Source organism: Poecilia latipinna, unplaced genomic scaffold (assembly GCF_001443285.1).
Source record: "Poecilia latipinna isolate Pla-1442-1.1 unplaced genomic scaffold, P_latipinna-1.0 Scaffold631, whole genome shotgun sequence".
NCBI classification, from domain to species: domain Eukaryota; kingdom Metazoa; phylum Chordata; class Actinopteri; order Cyprinodontiformes; family Poeciliidae; genus Poecilia; species Poecilia latipinna.
In genome coordinates, this window is record NW_015113247.1 from 162,241 (window position 1) to 179,694 (window position 17,454).

Sequence of the window (17,454 nt, forward strand, 5' to 3'; positions counted from 1 at the left end):
GGTGACCCGGCCTCACGGCGGCAGCTCACCTGGACGAACCCCACCGCATTCAGAGCAGGACCGCATGGATCCGCGATGCGTTCAGGAGCAGCAGGAACTCCCTGAGGGAGGAGGCAGAAACAAAATATCAGATCAACAAACGAAACAAAACGATGAGAGAATTTCAGAAAAACTGCAGACAAAGCAGAAGAGACAAAAACCCCTCAGTAAATCCACCGAACTGCTGAGATCAGAAAACCAGATCAGCTCCAGGTCCGGCAGCGAGGCCCGACTCAGCAGAACCACAGACACAGACAAAGATGGCCTGAATATCGTGTAATTTCCCTATTCATCTAAAAGTTGTTGTGTTATATAAAAACTCATAATTACTCCAGAAGCTGTTCATCTTTAGGAGGCGGAGGAGGTACAGGAAGTGGAAGAGGTGGTACAGGAAGTGGAGGAGGTGGTACAGGAAGTGGAGGAGGTACAGGAAGTGGAGGAGGTGGTACAGGAAGTGGAGGAAGTGCAGGAGGTACAGGTGGTACAGGAAGTGGAGTAGGTACAGGAAGTGGAGGAAGTGCAGGAGGTACAGGAAGTGGAGGAGGTGGAGGCTGAATAGGGAGGAGCACAAAAACATCTGGCCTGAGGCCTCAAAGTTTCCATGACCAGATAAACACGACAAGATGTCTGCTGAAATAAACATGAGCGCTTGTTTACCGTTTATTAGCTAGAGCTAACATGATTAACAGCAGCTAACACCTTTAGGTAGCGCTAACACTGTTAGCCAGAGATAACACCAAACAAATGGCACTTTCATGAATGGATGTTTAAATTGACACTGAAGCATCTTTCAGTCATTGCAGCATCATTTTAATATATTTGAGAAAATGTTTTGATCCTGATGCTAACTATTAGCAGCTAGTTACTGGAGCTCCTTGTAGCTTCGCTCTGCATCCATGTTAGCAGAGCAGACTGTTTTACCAAACTCTCTCCTCTTCCTCCGTTTGCTCTTCCTCATCTTTATTTCCTTTTGTCATTTCTTTCTCTTTCAACGCTCCAGTTCAAACTTAAATGGCTGAAAGTTTCTGTTCTGGCTGGATGGAGCTAGCACCGTAGTACCTAGCATGCATCATCTACCCAGCATGCATTGCAGCGTAAACAACATGGCGACCTCTGTGTTAAATATTGCATTGTATTTATAGAAACTAAACAGCCTCTGCAGTATTTTTACTGTGTGGCAGAAAGTCCCCATTGTGATGAAGACGACAAATGGAGGAGATCTGATCTCTTCTTATCCAACCCGACCCGATCCGTTCTGATCTGTTCTGATCCAACCCAATCCAACCCAACCTGATCCGTTCTGATCTGTTCTGATCCGACCCGATCCAACCCGATCCGTTCTTTTTCTTCTTTGTTTTTACTTTTAATATCAAAGTAGAAAATATATGGTGTAATACATTACATTAATGCAAGGAAGATAAAAATCATGGAACCAACAAAGAAAACATTCTGATCCATTCGGATCCGTTCTGATCCGGTATGATCCATTATGATCGCCTCCTAACCTACATTTGGTTCACATCACAGGATCTCCATCTCTGATCAGATTGCTACAGCAGGCCGTGAACCGGATCCATCCGGCGCGGCGGACCTGGATGTTTGGTCGGATGACCTTTACGGCGTTAATGGAGCTCCGTCAGGAATCCAGACACCGATAAGCTCGGCGCCGCTGATCGGGCCGGGAACACTTCAGTCTTGACATTTAGCAGAAGCCCTTCAGTGTCGGGAGGAGGTCGGTCCAGAAGGAGAGCGAGGAGCTGACGGAGACAAGGTCGCAGGAATTCATCACACGGCTCGGCTTCAGGAAACTGACCGATAATCTCTGAGCAGCAGGAATCACTTTGTCTCTGTCCGGAGAGCCAAGAGGAGAGGAGCAGCATGATTTATATGATTATTACATTAATGTTGACTTTAGATTAATGCCGGCAGGGCCGCGTCTACAGAGGGAGGCTCCCTAAAACTTAATCAAAATGCAGATTATAATGAACCGTCAGCCAAAACTATTTATTTATCCAAATAAAACACAAGGATCTGTTTAACAGTGAAAACTATTCAGTTTGTTACAGTGTTAGGACACTGTTAGCCTCGTTAGCTTAGCATAGCTTAACTGTATGCAACTAGCACTAGCACCATTATGCTAACTCTATTCAACTTATTTAACTTAAAGTCAAAATTAGTAAACCATTATTGAATAAAAATGGCAAAAACTGTTTAACTATTTACCTTATTTTCTCCATTCAACATTTTTCAGCTTTTATGCACCAAATCTGGAAACTTCCAGAAAACTGAAAAACAGCAGAAACACTGAATGTCTTTAAGCCAAAACTTAAACCCGCCTGGCTGGAGTTGATTTTGAACCATAATAAATGAAACATTGACCAACATATTTGGTATATATTGATTATTATATGATGGCATTAATCACAATGCAAAGTTTGTTTCTGGGTTATCCATCGGTGACTGAATGATGTTTTTATGACTTTTTTATTTCTGCGTTGATTTTAATGCATTTTGAACTGCATTGAAATGTGCTACACTAATAAACCTGACTGACACACATCACCCTGCCAATGAGACTAGAGATGGAAATTAGTCATTTGGCTGTAACATCATGCATTTACATGTAAATGTTAATTAATATGTAATGTTCTATTTTTAAAAAAGTAAACTTAAAACATTCAACAAGCGCAAAAGGAACATTTCTGTCATGTGCTGACATGCAGTTGGGAGAAAACACCAATTTATGTCCGATATGAAATAAACAAACTGAGTGTCGGTGGGCGGGGCCAGGCAGGCTGGCCAATCAGATTTCAAGGACAGCCTTGTGGCCACGCCCCAGCCACAATGAAGGAATTTATTATATTTCATCTTCTAAGATGAAGAATAATAAAGAGCAGAGGTTTTTCCTGAATGATGAGGCAGCTATTAAAATTGAGTGAGTTTTTAGAGAAAGTGAGTAGTTTGTTTACTGCTAAAGCTGAGAGAAAGACATGGAGATGGAGGAGAAGAAGAACAGAGTGAGTCCAGAGGAGGAAGTTGTTTGTTTGGTGCGATCTTTGTGTTAGCCGCTGTTAGCCTGAACAGAAGGAGGCCAGAGGGAGAAACTCAGACAGCAGGCAGCAGGATGAATAAAGAGGAAAATGAATTTCATTCTGAAAGGAGGAGGAAAAAGTTAAATATGGAAATAGATGAATGGAAGGAGGGAGAGATGTGAGAAAGCTGCAAACATTGAATGACTTCCTGTTAGCGAGCGAAGCCTGAGCTGCCGAGGTGTGAATGAGGGAGAGGAGGATGAGGAGGAGGATGAAGAGGAGGAGAGTGACGCATGTGAGAATCCACGGAGCCTCCAGGTGGTTCCTCCGCCCTGCAGCCCGGCGCCATGGCAACAGGATGCAGAGCCAGCATGTTGAGGCACGGCGTGAGAAAACCGCTCACCATGGAGACCAGGAACCAATCAGCAACCTCCAACTGGAAAACAACTGCATACAGCAGCATGTTTCACTGCAGCAGAACCAGAACCAGAACCGACTCTTCATCATCAATTCCAATCCCTCTGCCCAGAAATTCTGGTTCGGTTGGTAAGGTGTGAACGCTAATTGACCTCTGACCTCTGGTCCTCCAAACCTCGGTCTGGTTTAGGTTTGAATGTGAACGCCAAGCGGACCAGAGACCGCTCTAAAAGCAGGAAGTGGACTACAGCGCAGGGCATTCTGGGTAAATACAACCAAAGCTAACATGCTAGCCTAGTGCTAGCAGCAGAAATGGCCCCTGGTCTTCAGCCTAAAGAGAAATCCTCCAACCGCTAAAATCCTCCATCTTGTTTCCATCTGGTGAAGAAGGAAGTTGCTCTCAGTGTCTTCAGAGGTTTCCTGTCATTTCCTTCAGTGGTTCTTGGTGCAGCGCCCCCACAGGCCAGGAGGGGAACAGGCTGATTTGACTCAGAGCCACAGCAGCTGGAGGTGGAGCAGATGATGGAGTTCTGGTTCCAGTGGAACCGGGTCGACTGGACAATCAGGAGGTGAAGGAGACTGGTGAAACAAACCAGACTTACTAGGCAAACGGACTGGAGTTGGATTAAAGTGATGGGAGTTCATCCTCCTGCATCCAGGCAGAGATCAAGTTTCTCTTCTCTTTCTGAATCGTCTTAAAACTCATTTGTTGAATACATTAGCTCATCCTGACAGGTGGGCTTTGTTTTAATGATCTTATCTATTTAACTTGTCTGTGTTTGTTATTGTACGTCACTTTGTAGAACTTATGAAGAACTTTTATTCTACAGTTCTTCATAAATAAAGGCAGTATGGTTTGCCGTCCTGCTGACTGCAGTCCAGGTTTGACTCTAGATGTAAAATCCTCATTAAAGCTGCAGCAGGAGTTTCTAATGAAATTCTTCCTGATTATTTTTGCATCGTTCAGGATTCATGCTGCTCTGTAGAACATTTCAGTGTTTTCTCTGAGCTCCAGTCTGGCCCACTGGCAGCCACTTGTAGTGAACTGTGTGTGTGTGTATGTGTGTGTGTTTAAGGGGCGGGCAGTGGGGTCGCGACCTGCTGTCAGGCAGCATCTGCTGTGATGAAAGGCCCTGGCTCTGACGCGGGCTCTGCCAGCTGCTGAAGCCGCCGGCGCTCTGATCTGCTCAGAGTTTCTCCTGCGGATCAATAAAGCGTCACCTTCATGCTTTCTGCTGGCTGGACGTCTGCACACAGTTTCTGGATGGATTAGCATCAGCAGCAGGTGAAGGAAAGGAGCAGCAGTGACAGGCAGGGTCAAGTCTGCTCTGAGACTCCAAAGCGCCCCCCAGTGGAGTGGTTTTATAATCAGTTTAAGGCTGTTTGTCTTCAGACAGGTTTAAAACCTGAATGTGTTCATAACCTGTCAGTTTCATAATTGATCTCCTGGATCCTTCGACACTCAGAGCAGCTCAGCAGGAAAACAAAGTTTTTACCTTGAAGAACCAAAACGCTGAGAGTCGAGGACGAGCCGCAGCCGGCGGGAACGCAGGAAACATCAACACATGATGAAAGATTCAAACACAGCCTTCAGATTTCATATAAACACTACAACGCCGGCCGGACGTCTCCCGGCGGATCCTGGATCTTAAAGGGACTTAAAGTGTTTTACCCCTTACAGTCCGGTCAACCCGGTTCTACTGGAACCAGAACATCTGCTCCTCCGCCAGCTGCTGTGGTTCTGAGTCAAACCAACCTGTTCCCCTCCTGGCCTGTGGGGGCGCTGCACCAAGAACCACTGAAGGAAACGACACAAAAACCTCTGAAGACACTGAGAGCAACTTCCTTCTTCACCAGATGGAAACAAGATGGAGGCGTCAGATTTTAGCGGTTGGAGGATTTCTCTTTAGGCTAAAGACCAGGAGCCATTTCTGCTGCTAGCACGTTAGATTTGGTTGCATTTACCCAGAATACCCTGGGTAAATGCAACCCAGGGCATTCCACTGGGTCCACTTCCTGCTTTTGGAGCGGTCTTTGGTCCGCTTGGCGTTCACATTCAAACTGAACCAGTATGGGGGAATTTTTCTGCCATAATCCAAGAGGACATTTTCAGTCTGAAAGCAGGACTTTATGTCTTTCTTCTTAAAACTTGTAACACTTGTACTGCAAACTTCTCGCGCTCAGACATAGTTTCTGCTCGGACTCTCTGCTTGCTTGCCAAACATTTTCTGCTTGCTTCTGGAAAAAAATGCAAAGTCGCCTGGCAACCTCTCAGCCAATAGAATTAAAGCGTTGTCCTGCGTGTTTGTTTCCTTCTAGCGGGTCTGCCTGTGTGGCTACTATCGACTGTAGCAACCTGAGCCACCCACTGGAAGTAGGGAGTTGGTTGAGGAACAAAATCCTGCCTAAGATCAGTAGCTATTAGCGATCAGTATCTGTTAACCATCATTAGCTGTTAGTGACCAGTAGCTGTTAGTGACCAGTAGCCGTTAGCCTAAAGGTGCAAAAAAACTAAAAAACACCAATAAAAAACGTATTAAACCTGAATTAGATAAAAAGCCACTGCAAGATACTATAATGAAAAGCCCAGTTCTGGTTCCGACCCGCAGGCGGATTGAGTTGTGATTCCAGCAGCTGAACTTGTTCCTCCTCCGTTTCTGAATCTCTATTGATTTGGCTCACAGCATCTTTTCTCTGATTAATAAGCGCCTGTGTTTGCCGTTCCCCAATAACGAGCTCGGCTGCTCTCCGCGTTCAGAGGTAAACAATTCTTCAGGATTATGGATCCGGCGACACGTCACGTCTCAGCGGTTCACTTGTAAAAGCTCATTTCAATGACAAAATAAAAAGTTCAGCGCCGACACAGTTTGCAGACACGCTGGGCTAATTAGACGTCGCTAAGCAGCGGAGTGAGGAAGCTGACACAAAGACAGTAATTTATGACTTTACTGACGGAGTGGAGGCTGAAGGGAAACGCGTTTCTGCTCCAGACAACACGCTGCTCTCCCTGGGGCCCGGCTGGAACCAACCCGGTTCTGACCCACCAACATCTGGGAGAAACTGAGCAGAATTTGTGAAACAAACAGGAAAATGAATCAGAGAGAGAAAGAGAAAAAACATGAAAACCATGCATCTTAGAGATTTAGCAGTTTTTGCTAAATGTCTGTTGTGCTGTGCTATGTTGAAACAGTGCAATAAGCAGGGATCACACGCAGCTCAGCTTCAGTTCTCTTTACTCTCTTCTTCTTCATACAGCATCTTATCACATACATAGTCAGAGCTCCCCCTGCTGTCCTTTTCATGCAATAAGACATAACAATGTCCTAGTTAAAGTCACGAGGAAACCACTACAGTTTCAGAGGTTGTAAACTTTGTGTTTGAATTCAGCAGAGACGAAAGTTTGAAAGGAGCAGGTCCGTTAGCGGTCCGGCCCGAATGACCAGAACCAGACAAGAGAAGAAACCAGGCTGGGTTCAGGAAGCCAACAGGCGATGACCAGAAACAAACGGTGGAAACTCACCAGGACTCCGTGTCAGTTCAGGTTCTGATGGGCTTTTATGGTTTCTACGTGATGACATCTGGCAGCTGAAACACCGAATGAACATAATTATTCACACCTGTGATCCATTTATTTTAATCTTCCACTTTTCCAGGGTCGGGTCCAGAGTCTCCGTTAATCAGACATTCTTTGTTTTTTTTTGTTTTGTTGTTTTTTTGCTAATACCCAGCCAGCATGCCTAGGTGGGACCCATGTGGGGACAAGGAGGGCAGACTATATGGGTCCCATATGGGTTTGTCCGCGGGTTCCACGATGGCCCCACATGGGTTTGCCCATGTAGGGCCACAGCCCACATGGGCCCTGCATGGGCCCTAATTGGACAAAACCCATGTGGGCCACCACCATATAGGGCCCATGCAGGGCCCATGTGGGCTCTGGCCCTACATGGGCAAACCCATGTGGGGCCATCATGGAACCCGCGGACAAACCCATATGGGACCCATATAGTCTGCCCTCCTTTTCCCCACATGGGGCCCACCTAGGCATGCTGGCTGGGTAACGAATAAATACGAAACTAAAAGCGTTTATACGTTATAAAAATGTTCATCTGTCTCCTCTGGAGGAATCTCAAGGCGTTTCAGGCCAGACGGCGTGAATTTACGGTTCCTGTTCAGAGAACCACGTCTTCTGAATCTGTAAGTAACCAGAGCGCCGGCGGGGAGGCTTGTTCCTGGTTGACCAGCATAAATACTAAATTATTAAATCTTTTACTGGATAATTTAGCTTTTGTGTGATTTCTCGCCGGATCCGTTTTATTCCGTCGCCGCGTCAGTAGCTGAGGAGAAGTCAGTCAGTTTCCAGATTTGCTTTGGAAACTTCCAGCTGAAGGTTGCTTTGTCCCTCTGACTCGACTCTTCAGAAGAGAACAAACATTTCAAAGAGAAATCTTCTCTCTCACGTCTGAATGGAAACAAAAGGCAGGGAGGAGAAACACGCCGTCCCGGGAGAAGGCCTGGTTCCTCCGTCAGCCGACACTCCGCTTCAAAGTCCTTTTCTTTCTCCGCCGAGCACAAAGCCGGAGCTGCAGCACCAAACAGCTCACACGGTTATAATGGAGGAAGAAATGAAACGCGAACGGAGCAAAAAGTACCTGGAAGCAGACAGAGAACTCAGCGCAACACAAAGCTGCAACTTATCAGAGTTTAGCAGAAACAGGTTTTACACCGGAAAACATTTCATGATGAAAGACCGAGAATCTCTGGTTCCTCTGGTTTTCTCAATGAATCCACTTTTATCTTCATCTTTCTAATAATACAGATTAAAAACCAGCAGGTCAAAGCCAGAGACTTTAACCTGAAGGTGAAAATAAATCTGCATTCACTGAAATGTTATTTATTCTCAGTTGTAGTGAACTGAGATGAAATCAAAGTGATTTATAAGAAAGAAAAATTATGAGAATATAAAAATATAAACTACTGGAGGCTTCAGAACCGAACTGAACTAAACTGAAGAGATTCGATCCAAACTGAACATCAGTGTGTCAAACTGACCCAAATGTTCCAGCTTTATTCCAGCTGCTCTGATTGGTCAGCTCTCTGATTGGTCAGTTTTGATTGGTCAGTTTTGATTGGTCAGCTCTCTGATTGGTCAGCTCTCTGATTGGTCAGCTCTCTGATTGGTCAGCTCTCTGACGTCCTGCAGGTCTTCTTCCTTTTTGCTCCTGGTGAGTCACTGCCGCTCCAGTCTGAGTTGGACGTGAAGCTAACGATCCGCCCTCAGCTCTCTGGCAGGCGGCCAGCCTGAAGCGATGTCACATGATCTGCTGTCCAAACCTTCATCAGCCTCTTCATCACTGCCAACAGGCTGCAGACAGAAAAAGATTCTCTGTCCTGATTTAGTCTTTCCTGCTGCATGCTGGACACATTCATATTTTTGTGCATTTTGATTTCTTCCTTCATTTTGGACGTTTCTGTTTATTTCCAAGGTTTTTCTGTGGCTAATTTTATGCACGTCTTCTGGATCCTCATTTCTTCCCCCTGGTCAGTTTGACGGCCAGCCCAGTTTTCTGTGGCTCAGCCTTCCTCCCAGCAGTCAAACCAAGACTTCCTGTTTCCTGTCTGATAAAATATGAAACCAAACGAGAGAGAGGGATAAATATCTGAGACTCAGATGACAGAGTAGCACTGAAGGAAAATCACCCAGAAATCAAAATGTTTAGGAGTTACACAGTAAAAATAAAAGAAAAAACAGACAGAAAATAAAGGAGGAAACCAGAAGAGACTGAGTGAATAAAGGAGGATTGAGGGCAGATGCTGGTTGGACTTTAAGGCCACAACATGAGAGCTCAGCGCTGCGCTTCCTGCTGGATGGATGATCCAGTAAATCCGTCCTCTGCTGCAGGAGGATCGTTACCGCAGGGAGCCGGGCTCTGACTCGGCTAACAGGCTCACAACGAGAAACTAGTCTGGAGCCGTCCGAGTCCAGGCTGCTGCAGAAACCAGAGGAAACGGGTCCACTCCGTCTGTTTCCACGGCTCAAACAAAAAACCTGAACAATCTCTACGCAGGAAGTCAAACTCAGCTTCACTCTGGGTCAAATCATGAACCTTCTTAAAGGGCCAGATGCATAAAACCATCAACAAAATAAGTAGATTATATGTCTGAATTCAGTAGCTGCATCTTTTTAATGAGTTAAAAAAGTCACTGATTTTGTGAAGCTAAGTTAGAAATATCTGCAAGAAATTTTCCCGTATTTGCGTTTATGTCTGACAGTAAATGTGACTTTTTGTTTCTCGCCGTATCGATTAGACCAGAGGTTCCCAAACTGTGGGGCGCGCCCCCTAGGGGGGCCGTCTGGATGATAAAAAAAACAAAAACAAAACATGAACACTGTATGCTACCTTAGAACGGCCAACTCTCTGTTATTCCTATGTCAATTTGATACAGTAGAGGCATCCAAACTTTTCATATTTGTGTCCTCTGTCACTTTTATCAGCAGTTAAAACTGTTTAATCCATTGTTAACATGTTGTAACCTGTTTTTCCGAGCCGCCTTTAAACGCAACATGAGCGCTACGACACTCGCGCTGGGTTTCCACCTGTGAAGGAGACCTGCTGCTGCTGGGCGGAGCTACGTAGGTTTGTGTTAGAATCACGGCAGCAAACCAGCAAAACGCAAAGAACTTTTCACAGTTTTTCCCTCCAAACTGAGTTGAGTAAAGCTGCTGGATGCAAGTAATGTTAGCTAAAAGATGACTAGCTAATATCAATACAGAACCTTAAGCTTAACAAGTACCTTGTAGGCTACCGATGTTGGTGTCTATTTTCAGCTACATACATTCATTTTGCCCCAAAAAAAGTCGTTTCAACCAGACAGCCATTTGTAATCCATAGGTGGGGCGGGGGGGCGCAGAAAATGTTTGGGAACCACTGGATTAGACGATAATTTCACCTCCAGTCCAGCTGAGGCAGCGCAGAAGGAAGAAATACTGCCACCTGCAGGTGGGAGTTAGCATCACAAAACACAGTTTTATCATTTTTACAGAAACTCACAATTATGCATTAGAGCAAAAAAAGTGCAGGATTTGTTGACTTTGCGTGAATTTCCATGCTTACGGAGGGACTGACTGATTTATCAGCCGAGGTGGAGAGAAACAGGAAGTTGAATCGTCTCTTCCTGTTTCTCATCAGGAAGAGAAACAGGAAGTTGAATCGTCTCTTCCTGTTTCTCATCAGGAAGAGAAACAGGAAGTTGAATCGTCTCACCTGCACGTTAGCATGCGAGGATAATAATGAAACTATTGCCTAGCAACAGTCTTCAGTCAGAGGCCTCTTCAGAATCACTGTGTGACTGACTGCTGCTGGAGATCCTCAGCATCCACAGACTCTTTAAATGATCTGACATTTAGTTTCCTTTGTGATAAACTTCCTTCAGGGCCTGTGCTTCAGATTTTATGTACTTTCTAGTTTTTGATGGATGAACTTTATTCTTTCTGTATTTAATCTGTTTTGAATAAAAGTTTGAGTGTTTTGTTTGTTTATGAGTCAATAAAAACAGAAGCAGAACTGAAATCATTTTAATCAGTTTCTCCCGCCTGCTGATCCGCCCTGAAACGTTAAAGTTTCGTCTGCAGCAGCTTCAGGTTGGCAGAAGAAGTGAAAATCTTTCTGTGGTTTCTGAAGCAGAATGGATTCCCTACCGGAGGAGACGGTGCTGAAGGAGCCGTTTTCTAAAGTCAGCGGTCTGTTGCTGCTCCTTCACAGAGAGTTCAGTAAAACGCCACCGGGCGGCGAAGAGGAACGTCTCTGTCAGGGAAAATATAAATGTTTCAGTGTGTTTGTATCTGCAGGCTCCTGTGAGCGTTTAACCTGCCAGACGTTCCAGGGATTTAAATGTTTCTGAGGGATCAGGACTTCCTCCGTTTTCTGCTTCCCTCCTGCAGAAACATGCAGATCCAACTCACTGCTAGGCTTATGATGTCATAAATCATTCATGTCAACAACACGACCTAAACGGCTTTAAATCAGTGAAATATTTACAGTGTGGCAGCTGCTTCAGAAGTTCAGACATTTGAGTAAAATAATCAAATCTTGTTTTATTGATCTGAATCTGAAACAGAAGGAAAATTCTCCAGGATTCTGATGTCAAACTGAACTTAGAGATTTTTTTTCTGCGTTGTTGGAAACTTGTGACGACGTTCTGCAGCCATGCTGCATCCTGAATGATCAATTATTGTAATACTGATAATACTGCTGTTTTAAAATCATTATATTGATAATGGCATAATGATTAAAGTTTTCTTACGTCCTTTCCAATCCGTTTAAACCCTGGTTGTACGTGTCCATAGATTTCAGGTCAAGCTCTCCAGATATTTTCTTTTTGTTGGTCTAGAAGCCATGATGGTTCAGCTACAGTCTGCGCTGCACTTGCCTACCAAGATGGCGGATCAGTGGCGCGACTCACTTCTGGTTCACATTTGTGGGAACGACATATTGAACTGCCAGGCTCAGAAACGGCGATCAGCAAAAATAATGCAGAAGTTTGCAAATTTACAGAAACAAAGAAATAACCTTAATCTGTCCAGACATCAGTCAGCTACACAAGTTGGTTTGAGGTGAGTTACACTTTAAAGGAATCTGTCTCCAGTCTTGCTGTCAGAACTAGCAGCAGCTAACTCTGTGTTAGTAAGACGTCCAGCTGTGAGGACGCAGCGCTGCACCCGACTGTAAAAATCTGACCGGCGGAGCAGCGTCTGGTCATCCATTAACCGCATCGATCATCTTCAGGGTCCAGCTGCCTTGATGCTGCCTGCAGGACATGCAGAGCATCATAACCAACAATCCGTTGACACTGCCAGTCGATATCTGCACATTATTAAGAGCAAGCAGCAGCTGCACTTACTGCTGACGGATTCTGCAGGTTTCCAGACTGACGGACAAATGTCAGGTCGCCGTTTGGCTGCTGACGTTTCCACCTGGATCTGGACCCAACGAACCGGGTCCAACCTGCAGACACTACAGAAATAAAACTGGTTCAGATCCTCACTGACTGACTCAGCTGCAGATGTTATGTTGGGATTCTGCAGATTCACTCTGGCTGCTGGGAACAAGGAGCATTAGAGAGGAAAACATGGGGAGCAAATTTCTGCCAAAAAACTCAGACTAATCTGAGAAATTTTCAAGAGAACAAATGTTTAAAAGAAAAACAATTTTGAACCTTTGAAGCTCAGAAAGTGTTAGTAGAAAATTTCTGAGATGAATCTGAAAATTTTGCAGTGTTTTTTAGGAAATCTGACTTTTCAAACACAAATTAAATTTTTTTCTAAAACATTCCTGAGGTTTATTTTTATGTTCTTTTTTCCATCTATGGCTGTAATTAATCTCTGAATGAGTTTCCCATCATGAAAAATTATATTTTATCTTTCAGATCCAGTTTGCGTGAAATCAACCAACTGGTAGAAATGAAGAACTGGACTGGAAATGGAATCAGTTCTTTATTCACAGAATGTGTAAACAGAAATAGTTTCTGTAATTACAGTCTCATTTTGTGTACAGTTGATTTAATTTAATTCCTTTATATTTTAATATTCTGACATTGCTGCAATCCTTCCTATGTTGTTTTGCATTTTTTACAGTGTAATTCTGGAAACAGCAGCAGCCAATAAGTTGCAGCCAAATTGATTTTTACAAGAAATGTCATTTTATATCATACAGTTCTGCCATGTTTTCACTGATACGACTGTTTTTACAGTTTTAACAGAGTCGTACAAAAAGCAAAGACAAAAATATATTCTCCGTTCTCCAGATCATGGTGAGTTTGAGCTCCAACCATCTGGGGAGAAATTTCTGTAGCCAGGATTATTCAGACACATTTTAAATGTAATCTGGCATGACGTTTTCACTCAGTTGGTTTGTTGATATTTCATACACTTCCTGTTTTTCTATTTTTTATTTTTTTTGCCTTGCTCCAAGGAACATTTTCATAAAGAGTCGATATTAAAGTTAAACTGGTAAATCTACAATTTCTATAGAAATTAACTAAACCTTTCAATGTCCTGTACTGTTAAAGTGATGCTTCCCAAACGTTTTTTCTCTATGGCTGAATTTCCTGCAGTGAGATTCTGGCAGACATAGCTAACGGTAATTTAGTCCACCAAGATGTGAGGTCGGGTCGAAGCGGACCGGAGTCGGGTCGAAGCGGACCGGAGTCGGGTTCAGGCGGACCGGAGTCGGGTCGAAGCGGACCGGAGTCGGGTTCAGGCGGACCGGAGTCGGGTTGAAGCGGATTTCTGGCCTGGTTTTCCTCTGAGACGTTTCTTAATGTCAGCTCCTTCATTCAGACTGCTGAGTTTCATCTGAATTAAAATAGTCGTATTAAATAATCATAATGTTATTTAATCCTCAATCACATGTTGGTTTTTCTTGTCCAGACCGGTCGGAACTGGGAGCGGACCCAGATGAAGTTCCGGCTGTTCGCTGCTTTATTACCATCGTTACCCAAAGCGTGACTCCTGCAAATCAACGCTGACTCGTAATCTGGTTGCGTCTTCCTGCGGGTTGAGGTGATGAGTAGCGGCAGCCTCGACATTACGCCAGTAAAGATCAGTGAGCGGTGAAGCCAGCGCTCTGCGGCGCAGAACCGGCTCTTTAAGTACATTATGACATCAACGCAGCCCATTGGAGTTAATTGAAGCGCTCTGGGCTGTGCATGAGGATGACAGCAATAGCTCATGATTTATTGTTTTCATTTGGGTAATTTTGCTTCTTCATCTGCCGTCTCGCTGCCCACAGCACCAGATTCATTTCAACACCACAGCCTGAGTCACTGATGAACAAGATGTCAGAAAACTGAACCGGAGGTGCGACAGTCCAACCGGTCACATGAGTTCACTCCACAGCAGAGATGAGCAGGTCGACGTTCATCATCCAGCCTCCAGTCTGAAGCTCCAGGTTTTTCTGAACCTTAGAGAAGCTGCTGCTGGCAGGAACCTGAACTGCGTGCAGTCCGGTTCTGATGGTGAGGTGTGAATGCTAACTGACCTCTGACCTCTGGTCCTCCAAACCTCGATCTGGGTTTGGCTGAAGTGAACTCTGGTTCAGTCTGAATGTGAACACCAAGCGAACCAGAGACCGCTCCAAAAGCAGGAAGTGGACTACAGCGCAGGGCATTCTGGGTAAATACAACCAAAGCTAACATGCTAGCCTAGCGCTAGCAGCAGAAATGGCTCCTGGTCTTTAGCCTAAAGAGAAATCCTCCAACTGCTAAAATCTGACGCCTCCATCTTGTTTCCATCTGGTGAAGAAGGAAGTTGCTCTCAGTGTTTTCAGAGGTTTTTGTGTCGTTTCCTTCAGTGGTTCTTGGTGCAGCGCCCCCACAGGCCAGGAGGGGAACAGGTTGGTTTGACTCAGAGCAGCTGGAGGTGGAGCAGATGTTCTGGTTCCAGTAGAACCGGGTCTAAGACTGAAACCAGTGTCTCATTTTTACTTTCTCTTCCCAGGGTCTCATTCTTCCTGTTGTGGTTTCTCTCATCTTCTCAGGTGAGAGGAGGTGAGAGATGGAGATGTAAAGCTGGAGTTTCTTCTTCTGCACCACAGATCAGAGCGATCTTTTCATCTCTGCAGACCAACAGCATTAAACTCTCAGCATCACCATCAGTAATTCAGAAAATTGAGTGCAACCCTTCAGAGTGTTTACGGCCGAATCCGGTGCAGTTTGGCTAAAGGGATGAAAGTTTTATTTATGTGTCGTCATCCTCTCTGCTTCGGAGGAAAAGCCGTTTTCTCTTCAACCGGCTGCTGCGCCGTCGGGCCTCCAGTTTCTGTGACTCATCCTGTGAAACTCATGAACTCTGGCAGCAGACAGGTAGACTGACCCTGAGCCAGAGCGGCTAAATTTACTGCAGCAAACTGACGATTTCTCACAAAAAGAAAACGACACTTGGGCCCAAAACCAGCAGTCAGAGCTTTAATTGGGCTGATCTACTGGGTGTTGCTGGTTCTGTAGAAACAAGGAGCTGGAGGAGTTTCAGCTCTACGGTTTTCCTGACGCTCCGTTATGTTTCTGTGTGGCAGTAATGATGTTGCACCTCCATCTGTGGACAGCAGTTTGGTTTGCTCCTCATTAGCAGTCTGCTGAGGTCCGGCGGGTTGCAGCGGGTCGGGCTGAAGCAGCGAACAGATGGCGGCCGAGCCACCAGCACGTTTCACATCCAAGCCCCGAAAGATGGGAGGCGCCGAGGATATTCAGCTGAAGAACAAATGAACCAAACGAAGGCAGCTGGAGATCTGCACTGCAAAAACTAAACATTCCCAGTTAGTTTTGGTTTAGTTTGTGGAAGGGACGCACCGATCCGCGGGTTTCATTTCTGATATCTGAGGTTTAGAATCAGCCGGTACCGATCCGCAGAACTGGCTTTGAACAGAGACATAAATGTAGTGAATTATTAATTTATCTGATAACTCTGCACCAGAACAGCTTCACCATGTCAACAAAACAACTTTACTTCATTACTTCATAAAAACAATCCCTTAATAGCCATTAACTAATATTTATAATTATTTATTAATTTGAAGTGGAAAAACCATTTGAACTCCTAACAGGAGGTTATGCTCCACTGCAGATTATTTCTCTTAAATCGAGTCGATTTATTGATGTAAAATAAAGTCCTGATTCTAACTGAACCGTCCGTTTTAAATGAGTTTACTTTAAATCCGTCTTCCAGTTCATCACTTCACCTGACAGATCTGCTTCCTTTCGGTCCAGAACCAGAACCAAACTCTAAACTGTCAGGAGGAAACGTGTGAAATCAATAAAGTTCATTGATCTGAACTCGTCTTAATGATTAGTTTCCATGTTTTAATCTTGTTTAACCTGCTGAACTTCTAGATTTGCTAGTTTTTATTTTATTTTCCGTCTCGTTGGTCCCATAATGAATATGAATAATAATGAGCGTGTTTAAGCTGCATGGTGTCGGTTCTGGCAGGCAGAGGAACCAGCCGGGTCGGTTGGTGTTTCTGGGCTTCAGCCAGGCGCCGACTGCCAACATACGGCCTCTTTATTACCCATCATACGCAGGAATAAATCACAAACTGAGGTTCTGCTGGTTAATCACCGTGGTGGGCTGGAGGTCCGTATGGACCGGCGGGTCATTACAGGGCCCAGATGGAACGTCCTGGTTCTGGTTCTGCTCAGGATTAAAGGGAAAGAGGAAGAGGTCTGATCGGACTTTAAAGGTTTCCTGGTTCTGAAAGTTCTGGTGGTGATTAACAGCATTAAATATGAAAGTGACTGAAATCAAACCAAAACATTTATTTATTTAGCTTCGTTTGTCAGGGTGAAAATAAAACTTTTAATCATTAAAGATACTTTTCATTAAGCCGCAGGTTGGTTTGACTCAGAGCGGAGAGGAAGAACCAGACCTGGAGGTGGAGCAGATGTTCTGGTTCCAGTAGAACCGGGTCGACCGGACTGAAGGAGGGAAACAGAGTAAATACCAGCAGGGTGTGAAGACTTCCTGAGTTTGTTCTGGAGAACCTGGCAGCTTCAGAAAACTGAGAAACTGCAGAAACACTGAGTTCCTGTCAACCTCCAGCTGTCAGACCGACAAACGCTCGGCTGTTCTGTTGTTTCATTTCCATTTAAACACGTCGAGTCTTCCTGAAAAGGGCTGATGCTAATAAACTTCTTTGTAATGAGAAATAAATCTAAAAGCTCCAGGTTCTGGACCCGCGGCCGGGTCCAGAACCTGCCCCCTCAAACCCACCCGCCCTGGTTGGGGTCATGTCAGCTCCAGTTTGTCAACAATATAAAACCAGTTTGCTGTTAAACTGGGATGTTTGGAGCCATAAAAGCTACAGCAGCGTTTTATGAGGGAGCTGGGAAATAAAGCAGCGTTAACGGCTGGAATCACGTGTGTGTGTGTGTGGGGGGGGGGGGGGGAAGGGGGGTGGGGGGGGTTTTGGCGAAAAAA

The 17,454-nt window shown here is 44.9% G+C and overlaps 1 long non-coding RNA gene across 1 annotated transcript in view; it reads right to left on the minus strand.

The window, feature by feature from the left end:
• Positions 1-11,047: 11,047 nt before the first annotated feature.
• LOC106954146 (uncharacterized) overlaps positions 11,048-17,454 on the minus strand; it is a 28,773-nt gene continuing 22,366 nt past the window's right edge. The window contains exons 2-3 of the long non-coding RNA XR_001426309.1: positions 12,387-12,499; positions 11,048-12,293 (exon numbers count right to left, since the gene is read on the minus strand). This is a non-coding gene — a long non-coding RNA (uncharacterized LOC106954146). The remainder of the gene's footprint in view (positions 12,294-12,386; positions 12,500-17,454) is intronic.